Raw genomic sequence first — 15631 nt, 5'->3', positions numbered from 1 at the left:
GTCGCAGCTCGGTTCTCTCTCCTTTCGCAGCTGAAAAGGTGAAAGGTCAGGGGCCTCTGGAGGCCCTTCACGGGTGCTGACTCCCGAGGGTAAAGCAGACACACTGCTCACTTGGGACGTGTGAGAGCTGTCATCAGACCACGCCTCAGGGGAATCAGGCATGTCTGTTATGGCCAGTGTGCCTTGAGTTATTTGTAAAACTGGATATAATCCAGCGGATGAATGAGAGGCTGGTGGTGCAGTAGGAGGGGGTGGTGTATACGGTGGGGGATCCTTATGTTTTTCTGCTTTGGCATCCTGTGTTTTGGGCTTCTCAGTCATGAGGTGAGTTACACCCTGACCTATCAAAGCCCATCGCGCCCACTGAGCTCTCTTCTCCTCTGCTTTTTCCTGCTCCCTCTTAAATCTCCCTTTCTTAGACCAACCACACTGCTCTGCACTCTTCCTGGCCTTCTCCCTCTCTGCCTTCGCTTCACCCTCCTTTCTCCAAAACTCCTTCTGTAAACAACCTCTATCTTTCATGCCACGGCCTATTTCTCTTAACAAATTAATGACTGCCTCCCTCATCTGAGTCATCTCTTCAGATGCGGTTTTAGAGTCAAAAGCCTGATGCAGCGCTTTCTCTAAAATAATCAGTTGAGCTTCTACTGTTTTTAGTGGGCTGTTCGGACCCCACCCATCATCAACAGTGTCTCTGTTAAAATCTCTGTCCATGTCGTCAGTCATCAAAGTCTCAGTCAAGTGATTACGTGAAAATTAAAAACTAAAGCTTAATAATAATGTGTTATTTGCAAAACTGTGCTCAGAAGAATTAACAAAACTATGTTGTTAGAAAAGTTCACAAACTATGTTCACATCAGAAATATATACAAAAGTATGTGCACAACAAAAACACTAATCCAGTCCGTGAGTGAACCTACTTCAACAGGCCACTGCTTTACGTTTACACCAATTAAGGTTTCCAGCAGTGCTGCTGCTTCAGTTCACCTCGTCTCTGGCATTCATACACATTCCACACTCATGCTTTACCCATTTATACTGCGAGCTCTGTGTGTGTGTCAGTACTGTATCTTCACTTCTCTTTGTTTCTCTTTAGGGGTGCTTCATGAACTCACAGGACTTATTCTCTGGTCTTGCCGTCCAGTGTAAGAACGGCTCACAGTTATTTCATTATTTATTCTCTACTCTCTGGTCTTGTCGTCTTTATCTCAGACGACTCATAGTTATGAGTCTCAGAGTTCCTTTCTTTTCTAGATTCTGGCCGACTGAGAAATATGGCACGCTGTGTCCCTGGTACTCAGTCCCATGGATTCGAGACTAGCCTCTGTCCGTGACACCAGAATCTTATATATCTGTAATTTGGAAGCCTGTAGACTTACTTCAACTCCCGCCTAACTAGTGCGGTCATTGTTTCAGTTTCCAGTCTGTCCAACATTCATACCATGTGTTTTGCCTGGTCTTGTTCCTTTTCTCTCTTTTTTGTAGTGATTTAGGGTTCCTCAAGCCCCGGGCCTCAAACCCAGCTTTTCCGGCCTCTCGTCAGAGCACCGGTGGAGTTGCCACACTCAGGATTTTCTGCTACCCCTTTTTCTCTTAGAATCTCTTATTCCTCTGCAGGCATCATTTACTTATCTCTTATTACTTATCTTATTACTTATCTCTAGCTGTAGTCATTACTCATTCACCGTAGTCATAATTCATTCACTTACGGTTATTTCACTGTAGTCATATTCATTCACTTACAGTTAAATTCATTCAGTCAATGTTCTTTTTACTTTTACAGACAGATTACTACTAAGACTCGGGACACGTTACATTTTAGAGTAGTCAATGCAGATATAAAAGGTCTGCTTACCTTATTGTTGCCGGCACGTGTCCTCTGTCTGTTCGTAATCGGCCCCTGTGTTCAATTGACGGATCTGAGGATGATTTTTGCCCTTTGATCCCCTGGACGAGCCCCCAAATTGTTGTGACCTAATCTGGTCACCCCGGATTCCCAGACTCCGTCCCCGATGCACAGAACATTGAATGAAAACCAGTACTGATCAGTTTCAGTTTCGCCTTTATAAAGGGAGAATGCACAGCTCAATACAGACCCCTCGATCTGCTCCTGCAGCTGACCATTTGCATTCTGTCTGTCCCATGCATTAGGCTCGTTTTATTAATCTCACAACAAGGTGTGGTTACATTTACATAGAAAGGCATAAAAGGTAATGTTTTTCAGTGAAACATGCATATTCAATAATCACAAGGTGGAGGGCGTATACGAAACTTAAAAGACATTGAAGTTCTCCCACTCACATCTTTGATGTGAGTGTGTGTGTGTATTCTCACAGGTCCTCCTGCTATGACCTTGAGTATATCTTATCTCTTTGGCAAGCTTGTGTTTCCATCTCTGGGTCAACTAAGGGGTTTGCAGTTCGAATTTTCTAAACAAACCATTAAACATCAGAATGCTTTATGGCCTCAGTCAGAGGTCTCGATCTATGAGCAACCATACACTTTTACCATATGTGCAAACAAACATATATTTTGACCAAGTTTGACCATATATTTCCACAAGGTATCCTCTAAAACGCACAAGAAGTCCGCCATTTTGAAAAACCTGCGCCATTTTGCATTTTCCACTCCCCGCACTTTTACGAACTCCTCCTAGGGGATTTGTCCAATCCAGCTGAAAATTGGTCTGGTTACTCTTAAGGCATTAGGGACCAAAAGTTATCAAAAACGCAGCACTTCGTCATACCGTGTGGCAGTGGTGCCGCCACGAAGTTGACCCTTCGCCAACACACAGGAAATTTATGTTTTTGTGGCTGTATCTCCCACATACTTCATCCTATGTGGATGAAACTTTGTGCTCATACCGCGTACTGTACTCTTTTTGGATTATAGTGACACTTATACTCTTATACTCTGTACTTAACTGCATTTATTGTGACTTGATACCTCTGGCACAAGAATTTCCTTCGGGATTAATAAAGTTTTATCTTATCTTATCTTATCTTATCTTATCTTATCTTTACAGTCATGCTGAACATCTGATTCTGCACGCACTGATATGCTGATATGCTACAGTCACTGCACCACCTACTGGCCAGAGGACCTGTCTTTTGTACATGTGTGTTTTGGAGTTCTCTTCTGGCCTACAGACCACAGCTCATGCCGGTACCGGGGGAAGGAGGCCGTGGGATGATAGGGGAGGTGGCGGCTGCGAGTCCCGCAGACCGCAAGGAGTGCGAGGGCCCGTCATCGCTGCTTGCAGCTTTAATTATACTTGACTCTGGTTCTGGTATTGTGATTTTGACCCCTTGAACATGCTCAAAAACTCACCAAATTTGGCACAAAATTGTCCCCCGATGAAAATTGCACTGGAAATAGACGTTTTTGTGGCTGTATCTCCCTCATACTTCATCCTATGTGGATGAAACTTTACAGTCATGCTGAACATCTGACTCTGCATGCACTGATATGCTACAGTCACTGCGCCACCTACTGGCTGGAGGACCTGTCTTTTGTATATTGTGTTTTGCCGTACTCTTCTCCCCTGCAGACCACAGCTCATGCCGGTACAGGTGGGAGAGAGGTTGTAGGACGATAGGAGAGGCGGCGGCTGTGAGTCCCGCGGACCACAAGGAGTGCGAGGGCCCGTCATCGCTGCTTGCAGCTTTAATTAGGGCCCGAGCACGAATCGTGCAAGAACCCTATTGAAATGCAAGCGTTTCTTTAGGCTCTATTGTCATTGTAGTGTTTTTTTTAGGGCCCGAGCACCGAGCGGTGCCAAGGCCCTATTTTATTTGTAAGTGTTATTATTATTTGAACAATTAAACACCCATTTTCGCCCCTTTGCCATGCACCAAAACTTACCAAACTTTGCACACTCATCAGGGGTGGCGAAAAATTTGATATTTTGTGGTCGTTGCAAATGGGCGGGGCAAAATGGCTCTACAGCGCCCCCTATCAATTTAAAAAATGACCTTTCCTTTGACATAAGTGCACGAAAATCAGTACACATGTGTATAAAAAGGAGACGCACCAAAAAGTCTCCTAACACCATGACCTCAACTCAACGATTTGCGATTGCGATCAGCCATTTGCACCATTGGTATGCGGATGAACTCCTCCTAGGGATTTCGCCCGATTGACTTGAAATTTACTGGAGGTCACCTAAAGGACCTGCTGATCAGAAGTTATCAAAAGCTTTTCTCTAACTAAAGGCTGTACCATACTCCACAAGAACAGAGAACTTGCTCCACGGGTGGTAAGAGTAAAAAACTACCATAGGTAGGTACCATACTCCGCGAGACGTGTGTCTCCCCTGATACGGCCCTCCTACGCAGCGCACGTCACACACAAAAGGTTGACAATGCAATTGTATTGCAAATTGTGAGCACAGTCGTGGTTACCTGGCCTAACGAGCTGATAATGTTCAGGGAAGAGGGCGTACAGCATGACAATAGATAGAAGATCAGTGTAGCTGACTGTAGCAGACCTCTGGTCTGTGTAAGTTTAATTCTGTGAACGTGTGGGTGACTGTCTGATGTGTGTCGAGCCACTGTAACGCCATGATCAATACTGGGATTAATTTTTATTAACACCTACAGACACTCTCCTCTGTGCGCCGTGTTTCTCCTTCCAGGAGCTGTTTGCCAGGTGCTCATCTAAACTGTCAATTGTCGTTGTACTTCCTCCTTCTGTCTGTGTGTTCTGCATCTGAAGAAGCTCTTGTGCTTCACCACATTCATCACACCCACAATAAATTTCGACCAATCACAGCATGGTGGACGCACAGCTTTGTGAGAAAAAGTTCTGCCCAGGCCATGTGTCCGAGAGAGCTGCACAACGGGCGGTCCGAGAGAGAAAATGACGTCATTTTGTGGGCGTAAAGTCAGCAGGGGGAAGGGAGTTCTCTGTTCTCGCGGAGTATGGATCCAGCTTTGAAGGGCGTGGCCTCTGTGGCTCGCCAAAGTCTGGCGATTATGAAGATTACGAAGATTACGAAGATTATGTTTGGGTTTTTATTGACCTTAAAGACCTTCTATGATCATGAAAATGCATACACACGTTCACAGGGGCGTGTCCTAGCAACTGATGGGGGTCTCGTAAGCGGGCGGGGCAAAATGGCTCAATGGCGCCCCCTGAAAACACCCCTCTCAATAGGGTTTTTTTTGGAGTAGGAAGACAAAAATCGGCACACACACAGAACACATCAGGACGCACATAAAAGTCTCTTGCACCATTGATCTAGACCACACAGGAAGTCAGCCATTTTGATTTTGGCGGCCAAATCCAGCCGGCGATCCAGAAGGACAAACTGGAGCAGTCAGGGGTGGACCACCTGCTGTCAGAGTGGATCAGGGACTACGTCACAAACCGACCACAGTTTGTGAGAGCCCAGAACTGTGTGTCTGACCTGCTCACCTGTTGCACAGGTGCTCCTCAGGGGACTGTCCTGAGGGGCCCCCTTCCACTTCACCTTCTACACGTCGGACTTCAGACACAACACTGACGGCTGTGTACTGCAGAAGTTCTCTGATGACACTGCAATTGTTGGTCTCATCAGTGACGACGACGATGCGGAGTACAGAGGACTGAAGCATAACTTTGTGGACTGGTGTCAGCGAAACCACCAGGGCCAGAGCAGGCTCTACCTGCTGAGGAGACTGCGGTCCTGAAAACCTTTTATGACTCTGTGGTGGCATCAGTCATTCTGTACGGTGTGGTCTGCTGGAACAGCAGCATCACTGAGGGGGAGAGGAAGAAGCTGGACAGAGTCATCAGGAAGTCCAGCTCTGTCCTGGGCTGCTCTCTGGACTCAGTGCAGGAGGTGGGTGACAGGAGGGTCCTGACAAAATTGACATCCATGCTGGACAATGAGTCCTACCCCCTGCAGGACACCCTGTCAGCACTGCAGAGCAACTTCAGTGGGAGACTGCTCCACCCTCGGTGTGTGGAGAGATACAGAAGGTTTTTCCTTCCTGCTGCTGTCAGACTGTATAATAAACACTTCTGATAGGTGCAATATTCATACACCACAGTGTACAATAAATTATTTATTTAGTTTTTGATGCACTATGTACAGTTTTCTTACAGACCACTTCTACCTCCACTCACCTGTGCAATAACTGTTGATTCTATTCTATTCTATATTTTATTGGTAGTCTATTTTATTATGTATATATCTTTCTTAACTTATCCTTTGCTGTCTGTATCTGCTGTTGCAAAAAAAACAATTTCCCCATTGTGGGACTACTAAAGGTTTCTTATTCTTAATCTTAATCTTAAATTTCAGCAATTTCCACCACGTATTCGGATGAACTACTCCTGGGGATTTCGCCTGAATGATTGATTTTCGGTGGATGTGACCTGAAGGACCTGCTGATCAAAAGTTATCAAAGGCTTTTCTCTAAGTTAAAAGGCGTGGCCTCTGTGGCTTGCCAAAATCTGGCAATGATTTCGCTATTACAGTTCGAATGGCTCTCACACCTGCATACTTGCTCCAAACGGCTTCAAACTTTCTGCACATGGTCAGAGCCCTGTCCTGAACGTCTCTATGTCATCATGATCTGTCCTGCTCATGGTGTATCATGTGATACAGACCTAACCCCGACCATGTTTGGACATCTGTGGACAGCGCCACCTACTGTAAACAGGATGTTACTGCAGACTAACAATTTTTACATATATTAACAGATTTGTTGCACTGACATGTCTCTGCTTCTGTCTGCCCCTTTTTTCCCACCGCTGGCAAAATCACCGCAGCACATGGGGGGAGCAGGGGGGGACGGGATGGCGTGATGGGGAGGGGGCGGTTGTGCGGAGTGATTTCTCAGTTTCTCGCTGTGACCTGATCTTTCATGTTTTATTCCAGAACCTGTTTCTTCTTCTTCTCTGCCTGCAGTGCTTCCCCCGGCTGTTCCATCTGATGGCCCAGGGTCAGTGAGGCCTGTCTGTTTTGCAGGAGAGCAGAGGATTGTGGGATACCGCCTGAATCCCTGAAACACTCTTCAGATGGTGCCGAGGACTCACACAGAGACAACCTTCAGCTTTCAAAACTTTAGACAAAGTCCAGAGTACAGAAATCCTGCTGAGACCACAAAACCTGACCAAACCTTAACCCTCACTGAGGACCAATCAAAGTCCAAGTAAGACAAAGCACCAGGACAGGCCCCAGGTCCAAGTCCAGAGTCATAAGTGTCCAGGACCTGGATGAATGAGAGCATCCACAGACACGAGGGTAATGCATCCTAAAGTCATTTAAAATCCTGCAAGACCCATGTCAGGTCCCCTTTGAGACCAACATGTCCAGTCAAACCCCCTGAGTCCCATTTCAACACCAGCAAATCCTAGATTTGGACCAGATTATTGTCCTCATGACTCACAGACACTTTGAGTTCTCACACTGCGGGTTGACTTTGAAAACTTTTCAGAACAAAGAAAACAGATCTCCTCCTCTCATTTATGCAACAAGTCAATGAAGGAGAAGTGAGACTGAACACTCCCTGCAGCCCTGGGCAGCTGAATCACCGTCATCAGTCTCAGTCACACAGGTCAAAGGTCACACTGTCTCATTTCTTTCAGGCTGAAGTCTGCTCCCACTTCCAGTTTTGCCTCACTGACTTCAGCACATTTGTCCTCTCTGTGATGGATCTATTAGCAGTCAGGTGATCAGAGACTCTGAAGCTTCAGTCTGAAGGTCAGTTAGCAGCAGCTGGAGGATCTCACAGTGAGTCTGGTCGGAGGTTTGATCCTCTGTCTCTGTCTGCTTTGTCTCCTCTCTGCTTTAAATAAATACATAACATGTTCCCCTCGAGGGAATTACCACGAAGACTAAGTGTGGACAGGTTGTTCCTGAGTGAAGAGGTCGTTCTGGGTCTTGGTTGGCTTTGTTTGCCCTCTTTGACCTTTGAACTCCTCTTGAGACCTCTGGTTCTTACACAGCAGAACATGATCGACTTTTTATTTACTTTGCTTGAAGTCTAGCTTTAGACGGCAACCTAGAACTTGTCCTGACTTTGAACTTGACTCCAGAGTTCATCTTCATCTTCAGATCATTGACATGCTCTGGGGTATTCTGGGAGATGAAGTCCGAACAGAAACATGAATGACTGCAGGATGTTGCATTCTGTCTGATGGAAAACATCCCTGAGCCCGTTCACACAAACGTCAATCTTTTATTTCCTCCCACACTGAAAACATGAAAAGTTCCTTCTTCCTCTGTGGCCTCTGTCTCCGTTAGGAGCTGCACTGTCACACGTCTCTGATCCAAACAGCTGGAAACCTCACAGAGGCATCATGCAGCCGACTTTTCTGTGTAATCTAGCCTTTGCTGGACACATTTCAACATGAGAAAAAGAAACATGTTATGATCACAGGATCTTCTGCTTCATTGAACATGGCCTCCACATTCACCATCAGTGTTGTGACAGAGGGCGAGCGAGCAGATCTTTTCTGCTGTACGCTCTCAGGACAAAACGCTGCCGTTACAGGACGCTGTCACACAAGAGTGGGCGCCATGCCTCGAGCTGCAAACATGTATATATAGAAGCATCTTCTGTTGTTCCGGCCGCGAGGACACACACTGCAGCGGCTTAATGCTCGCACATAAACAATGAAGCTCTGTGGAGCGTTAACACTCACATCCATCTGAGCAGCACATCTCCGGGCTCCTCTGTCTTCAGCATAGAGGGACAGATTGTAAATCATCTTATATAATCACGCTGCTGATACAGCTGCATTCATAAAAGTCACATTCTCAACACACAGATCAATAATCCAATCAGTCATCAATAGATATCAGAATCAGAATCAGAAATACTTTATTGATCCCAGGGGGAAATTGCTTAAATAGATACACATTTTCAGTACTGTTAAGTCTCCATTCACTTCACCATTCCTGCTTCATTCAGCAGAAATGTCCTCACAGCTGCACCATATTCACACACGCACACACACAAACGCACACATCAATCGTGCACTGAACGAGCACTGTGTTTACGATCCCCCTCAGCCTATGGCCATGATGGATTTACTGTTGATAGGGGAGGAAAGGCTCCAAATTCATCAGTCACACACACACACACACTGACCCAGTGAAATGGTTCGAACTTGAAGCTGTAAAAAAATTAAAAAAAATGTTTCTACCACATCAGCCAATAAAAAAATCAGATGAAAAACACCACTGTGACAGAGTCCTGGTCTGTGTGCAGGTCATATTTCAGAGCTGACGTGTCATCAGAGTCAGATCATTAGCTTCAGGTCTCACTGACAAACACTCATTAGAATCCAACAAGTGCAGAAAACACTTTAAAAAGTGATGAGAAGAAAACAGCTGCAGCTCTTTAAGGTGGAAATATTCCCATCATTATTTATTCAGGTATTATCTCCGGTTACACTCTCAGATTTATTGATCGGGCTCTTTTTATGCCTCCTCCCTGCAGACAGCCATCACTTCAGGAGCTGCTGTATCAGTGGTTGTTTGAGGGGACGGTCTGCTCTGTGGAAGATTTCCTGTTTATCACAGCTTATCTCCTGGAGTGGAGCGCAGCGGCTGGGTGTATGCCAGGGTGTGGACATTAACGCGTAGACTTAAAACCTGCATTTGTTGCAGAATAAATGACAACAGAGCAGCAAGTTCAGAAGTAACATGTGACATCAGACAGCTGACTAACAGGACGAGCAGCATGTGACAGACACGCCACCCTGCAGCTGCTGACTGAGCTCAGATTTTATGCAAACCGCTGCTTTAACAATGTACTTGAGACAGCTGTTCACAACATGTATGTGTGTTTCTTGGCAACAGTCCTGGCTTTGCATGTGGACCCCCGTCACTAGAGCAGGCGCAGCTATGGCTGGGTCAGTCAGGCTCTGTTCACATCATTCCAGTGACAAAGTTGGACGTAGCTCAGACCAGCGTCTGAGAGGAGTCAAGACCTACTCCATGTATGCCCAGGGGGTGTTGCCTAGCAACCTGCTAACAGTTAGAAGTTTACTCTTCAGCTGTTATGAGTTCAGTTTGTGCCTGTGTGTTCCATTGTCAATGTAATCCAACATCATCAGTGTGTAGTGCATCCTGGGATATGCTGCAGACGGCCTTATCACAGCACTCAGAGGTCTAAGGATGCAGCTCCTGACCTGGGATACCAGGGGTCACCTGTGGATCAGCTGTCATTAGGAGCTCTGATGACGGTTCATCCAAACATGGATCTACCCATAACCAATCAGATCAAAGAGAAAACACTGCTGCTGCTCCTGACTGGACTCTGATTGGTCAGAACCAAACCTGGTACAACACCAGCTCAGAGCCTGGAGGATGGAATATTGGGAATTTGTGATGTCACAAGCTGTCTCACAGGGTTTTCTCTCAGATATTTGACATGTCTGACAACCTGAGACGTGACATGGAACACATGGACCTGTAAACCAGATGAGTCCCCACGATGGGCTGGTCCTCAATGTTTGTCTCGCCTGATGACTTAAAATAACTTCCTGTGTGAACTAGAGCTTGTCTCTGAACAGAGGACACATATTTTAGTTCTGTCCCATTGGCTCCAGTAATGACCCATCCAGACCACCGTCTTCACTTCGCTGTTCCTCATTTGTTAATGTTGTTTCTTTGTCAGCCGCTCTGCTCCCACAATCCTCTGCTGCTGCCTCTTATTGATCAGCTGCTTGTTTGGACACAGATTAGTGAGGACCTGTGATCAGGTTTCACTAATCAGTCAGGCTGCTGGACACATACACACACGCACAGACACACACATGCATACATACACACACACAGTCACACTCTCACACTCATACACACCTACACACACAGACGTACACACACTCTCACACATGCACACATGCATACATACACCCACCCCCCTTGCTGTCACCTCCTGCTCTGACCATGCTGATGGCCCAGTAATTGGTTTCCATTTGAGCGCAGCGCTCCATTCTTCCCATCAGGACGTGCAGAAAGGGGCATGCCCCCAATTCCCCACAGCTCAGACATGGTCCGGCCTTGCTGTTCCATCACCTCACACAGACCGTGGATGAGAGAGACAATGAGGAGCGTCCAGCGTAACAAGGACATCATGTTCCTTCTTCACAGATGATGTCGACCTCTGAGGTTCATTCTGATGCTGAAAACAGCTGTTACTACGACTACAGACACACACACAGAAGTATGCACCTGTTCTCCATACATCCAGACATAAATCCTTGGTCAACACGTCGGCTTGTTTTCCCCACATTGTCACTGTAATATGGTGTAACGAGCGTGGCAACCTCCAGACGACGTCTCAGCTCGTCTTCATCATTTACACACATTTATTCTCACTTGACCACAGCCACGCTGCCTGAGACTCAGAGTCCGTGTGTGAGTGTTTGGTCATCGTAGGAAAAACTGGCTGTAAGGTGGAGGCTCATGGTGCCACATCAGTACACACCCTAAGGAGGACCGGCAGGTTGAAGCAGCTCCAGCCTCACAGCAGTGTGTTTGTGTGTGTGTGTCAGATCAGATTCCAGATTTCTGTCTGTAAAGCTGCACAGGTGAAGCCTCCTAACCTGGACCTCCTCAGCTGACTTCTGTGGAGCCTCTCCTAGATCCTCCTGACCTCATTTCAATGTGTTATTGATCACATTCTTTCAGTCAATAAACAGAAGCAGTGGTTGATGACCTTTACCACTCAGCACAGTACAGAAGCTGCATCCAGCAGTGGGTCTGACAGAGAAACCCTCAGCCAGGCCTCCTCAGGGGTCAGAACATCTGCTCACCAGGGTCTAAAGTGTAAATGTTTGGATTCAGCTCACTGCTGTCCCTTGTCCTTTAAAGGACCTCAGACTTCGTGTTCTCTGGGGATTCAGGCACTTTTCTGCTCATGCAGGATCCCTTGAAGAGGAAAGCTTGTTAATGAGCTGGCAGCCCGTCGATCAGAGTGCAGCGGAGGACTTTCCCGAGGCGATGCTCATTTTTCCTGCTGTGGCTCATTGAAGACAGAATGATCCTGCCATGCTGCTCGCCATCTCTCATCCTGCAGCTGAGGAGTCCAACTTCTTCTCTCTCTATCATCCTTTACTGCAGTTGTTACTGCAACTCGCCTCTTCTTCATCCTGCTCTCAAGGCCCATCTTCTTCTGATGAAAGTCAACTGTGGCTCCAAGTCTCCACTGGTCCATCCGTCTTACTCTCAGAGGGACAGAACAGGTCTGAGACCAGAAACAAAGGGTCTTCTGTCAGAGACAAAAACAAGGGATGGATCTATAACTGGGTGTGTGTGTGTGTGTGTGTGAGAGAGGACCAGCTCCCTGTTTCTGTTGTTTGTGGTTGTGTCCTTTTGTAGTTGTTGTTTTGTAGTGGTTGTGTATTTGTGTCCCGGTCTGTCCTCAGTCTCCTTGTCTTTCTTGTCTGTCCACAGTGATGTCAGACCAGGTGCTTGTTTCCTCAGAAGGTTAATGGTGGTTTCATAATCCATTAACGCTGCTCCCAGTGGATTGTGGGAGCTCAACGGAAAGCAGTGAGCCATGCTCCCATCCAATCATGTGGCTGCTGGCTGAGAGCTAGGAAATCGGGGTGACAGTGGAGCAGAGAGTGTGTGATCATTTCCAGGTTTAGCTGTGATAGCAGCATGGCTTTCTTCCAGCCAATCAGAGCGCCTCACAGTGCTCAGTCACACATCAGCGCATGCTCAGTTTGGACCTGTTTATTTGAATTTCAGTGTCACTGCAGTTCTGACTGCAGACACACACTTACTCTCTCTCTTTCTCTCTCACAAACACACACTGTACAGGCAATAAATATCCATCCACTTCCATCGTCTGCATTGTTCTGTATTTTCTCCTCTTTGGAGGAGAATCACAGTTCCCATGATGCTTCAGACTTGTAAACCGGAAGTTACCTGGTGGCTACAGCTCAGGCTCGATTAGTTTAGCTCACATTTAATCACATTGTCAGACTGAAGCAGCAGATGCTCCATCAGCAGATCTCAGAGACTATTCTATTCTATTCTACTCTGTTCTGTTCTGTTCTGTTCTATTTATTCTATTTTACTCTGCTCTGCGTGTCTGGGTGAAGGCTTGTGTTGCAGTGTGGGTTGTTTTGGCTGCTCACTGACTGTCTGTACTGACCGACCTTTATGCCACCTCTCAGATAAAAATGACTTTTACCCCAGAATGTTTAACAGTGTGCTGCTCTGACGGTGTTTTACAGCACAGGACCTGACTCTCTGTCCTGGCTGACTTCCTGCTCAGCAGCTCTGGTTTGTATCACTGCCGTCAGAGCTGCTGGAACATCGGTCTGTCCCTCTCATTTCTGTCTCTTTTTATCTTGTCTCGCACAACTTTGGAGACAGACGTCTCTCTTATGTGTAACACAAGAAGCTCTGGTGGCGCCCCCTGCAGACCCCCCTTCATAAACACACAAATAATCAACCATCCACAGAGAGGAGGTTCCTGGAAACATGGTGCCAGGATGGTGACCTCTCTCAGTGTCTGCAAAACCAAGGAGATGGTCACTGACTTCAGGAAATGTAAGGGGAGAGGTCCCGTCCCATTTTCCATCAGGGGATCAGAAGTGGAGGGGGCTGTCTCCTTCCAACTCCAAGGTGAGTGCATCAGCAAGGCCCTCTGCTGGTCCACTCACACCACTGCAGTGGTTAACACGGCACATGACAGACTTGATTTCCTCATGGAACTGAGGAGAATGGACGGAGCACCTCTGCCCTCTGCACCTTCTACAGGGACCTCACAGAGAGTGCCCTGACTGGCTCCATCACCACCTGCTCCAGCAGCTGCTCCGCTGCATACCACAAGCCGCTCGGACGAGTGGTGAAGACAACAGAGCTTACATTGAGATGCATTATTCATTCACACCACATTCAAACAGTGGCAGTGGGAAACTACAGATGTAGCCACAGCTCTTCTGGGGGCGACTGACAGAGACGTGGCTGCCAAGGTGCGCCTACGGCCTCTCCGACCACTGCCGATTCATTCATACGCATTCGTACACCAGTGAGTGCACTAGAAGCAATGTGGGTAAAGTGCCTTGCCCAGGGACACACAACAATGACTAGGGAGGAGCTGGGGTCGAACCGCTGACCTTCCGGTGTTTGGACAACCCTGCTCTACCACTAAGCCACTGCTGTTTAACAACACCTAAAGTAGGTATTGTTTAGCAGAACTGAAGAAGCCACTCGGGGGAATGGAGACACGTCTTCACACAAATCATCCTTGAGTCCAGTTACCTCGATTTAAACTCTTAGAAATAGCTGTTGTGTTGTTGTTGACAGTCGTCCTGTTGTTGTTGTGTTGTTGGCAGACATCTTGTTGTTGTTGTGTTGTTGACAGACGGCCTGTTGTTGTGTTGTTGACAGACGTCCTGTTGTTGTTGTGTTGTTGACAGACGTCCTGTTGTTGTTGTGTTGTTGACAGACGGCCTGTTGTTGTTGTGTTGTTGACAGACAACCTGTTGTTGTGTTGTTGTTGACAGAAGACCTGTTGTGTTGTTGTTGACAGAAGACCTGTTGTGTTGTTGTTGACAGATGTCCTGTTGTTGTGTTGTTGTTGTTGTTGACAGACGACCTGTTGTTGTAGTGTTGTTGACAGACGTCCTGGTGTGTTGTTGTTGTTGACAGAGATCCTGTTGTTGACAGACGTCCTGTTGTTGTGTTGTTGTTGATAGAAGACCTGTTGTGTTGTTGTTGACAGACATCCTGTTGTGTTGACAGATGTAACAATGTCAATGGGGCTATGGCAATGCATTTAACTGCATACAGAAGAAAGAGGTTGTTAAGAGCCTTTAATGGGTGTGAATGAAGAGACACAACGAATTTAGGTGCAAAAAAAAATATATTAAATTGATTTATGGCGACAAAATAAATAGTAATAAATTAAACAGTTATTTGTCTCAACCAACAGTCCAACAGTTTTCAAACATTTATTTTGAAATAACCCCAAAAAAAACAACCTTCAAAAGCATTTGTTATACCGTTAATATAGTCCATACACAAAACAAAAGTTCAGTTCACGGGATCTTTTTGCGTCTTCCTCCCCTTTCAGAGGCATTAATTACAGCAGAGCTCTCAGACTAATAATACTCTCTATAAAGCTCCGGCAGGGAGGGACTTCCTCAAACATGTCACTTTCATCATCATCCTTATCTTCTTCTTCAGCCTCCTCGTTGTCATCCTCATCACCTTCCTCACCATGATCATCTCTCACACACCACACATCACACATGCTGTTTTTGGTTCATTAAACTATTTGAATCTCACATTCACAGCTTTGTATCACCATCTGTAACTTTTTTTTGTTTGTTTGTTTGTTTGTTTACTTTTTTGGACTTTTTTATTGTTTCTTTTGTTTTCACAGCAGAGTGGTGGGTCAGATCAGGAACTCGTCAGTCCACCTTAAAAGCTGCTGCTGGCTGAGAGCCACCCTCAGCGGCTCTGCAGGCTGTTGAGGAATTACTGAAGTACAGTGACAGCAGCCATTGTTCCTGTGTGTGAGTGTGTCTGTATGCCTGTGTGTGTCTGTATTCCTGTGTGTGTGTCTGTGTGTTACTGTGCATCTGTGTGTGTGTAACTGTAACTGTATGTCTGTGTTCCTGTCTGTGCCTGTGTGTGTGCCTGTGTGTTACTCTGTGTGTTACT

Source organism: Parambassis ranga, chromosome 2 (genome assembly GCF_900634625.1).
Source record: "Parambassis ranga chromosome 2, fParRan2.1, whole genome shotgun sequence".
In the NCBI taxonomy this organism is placed as follows: Eukaryota; Metazoa; Chordata; class Actinopteri; family Ambassidae; genus Parambassis; species Parambassis ranga.
The sequence above is the reverse complement of the archived record's forward strand: the minus strand, read 5'-3'. Positions refer to the sequence as shown.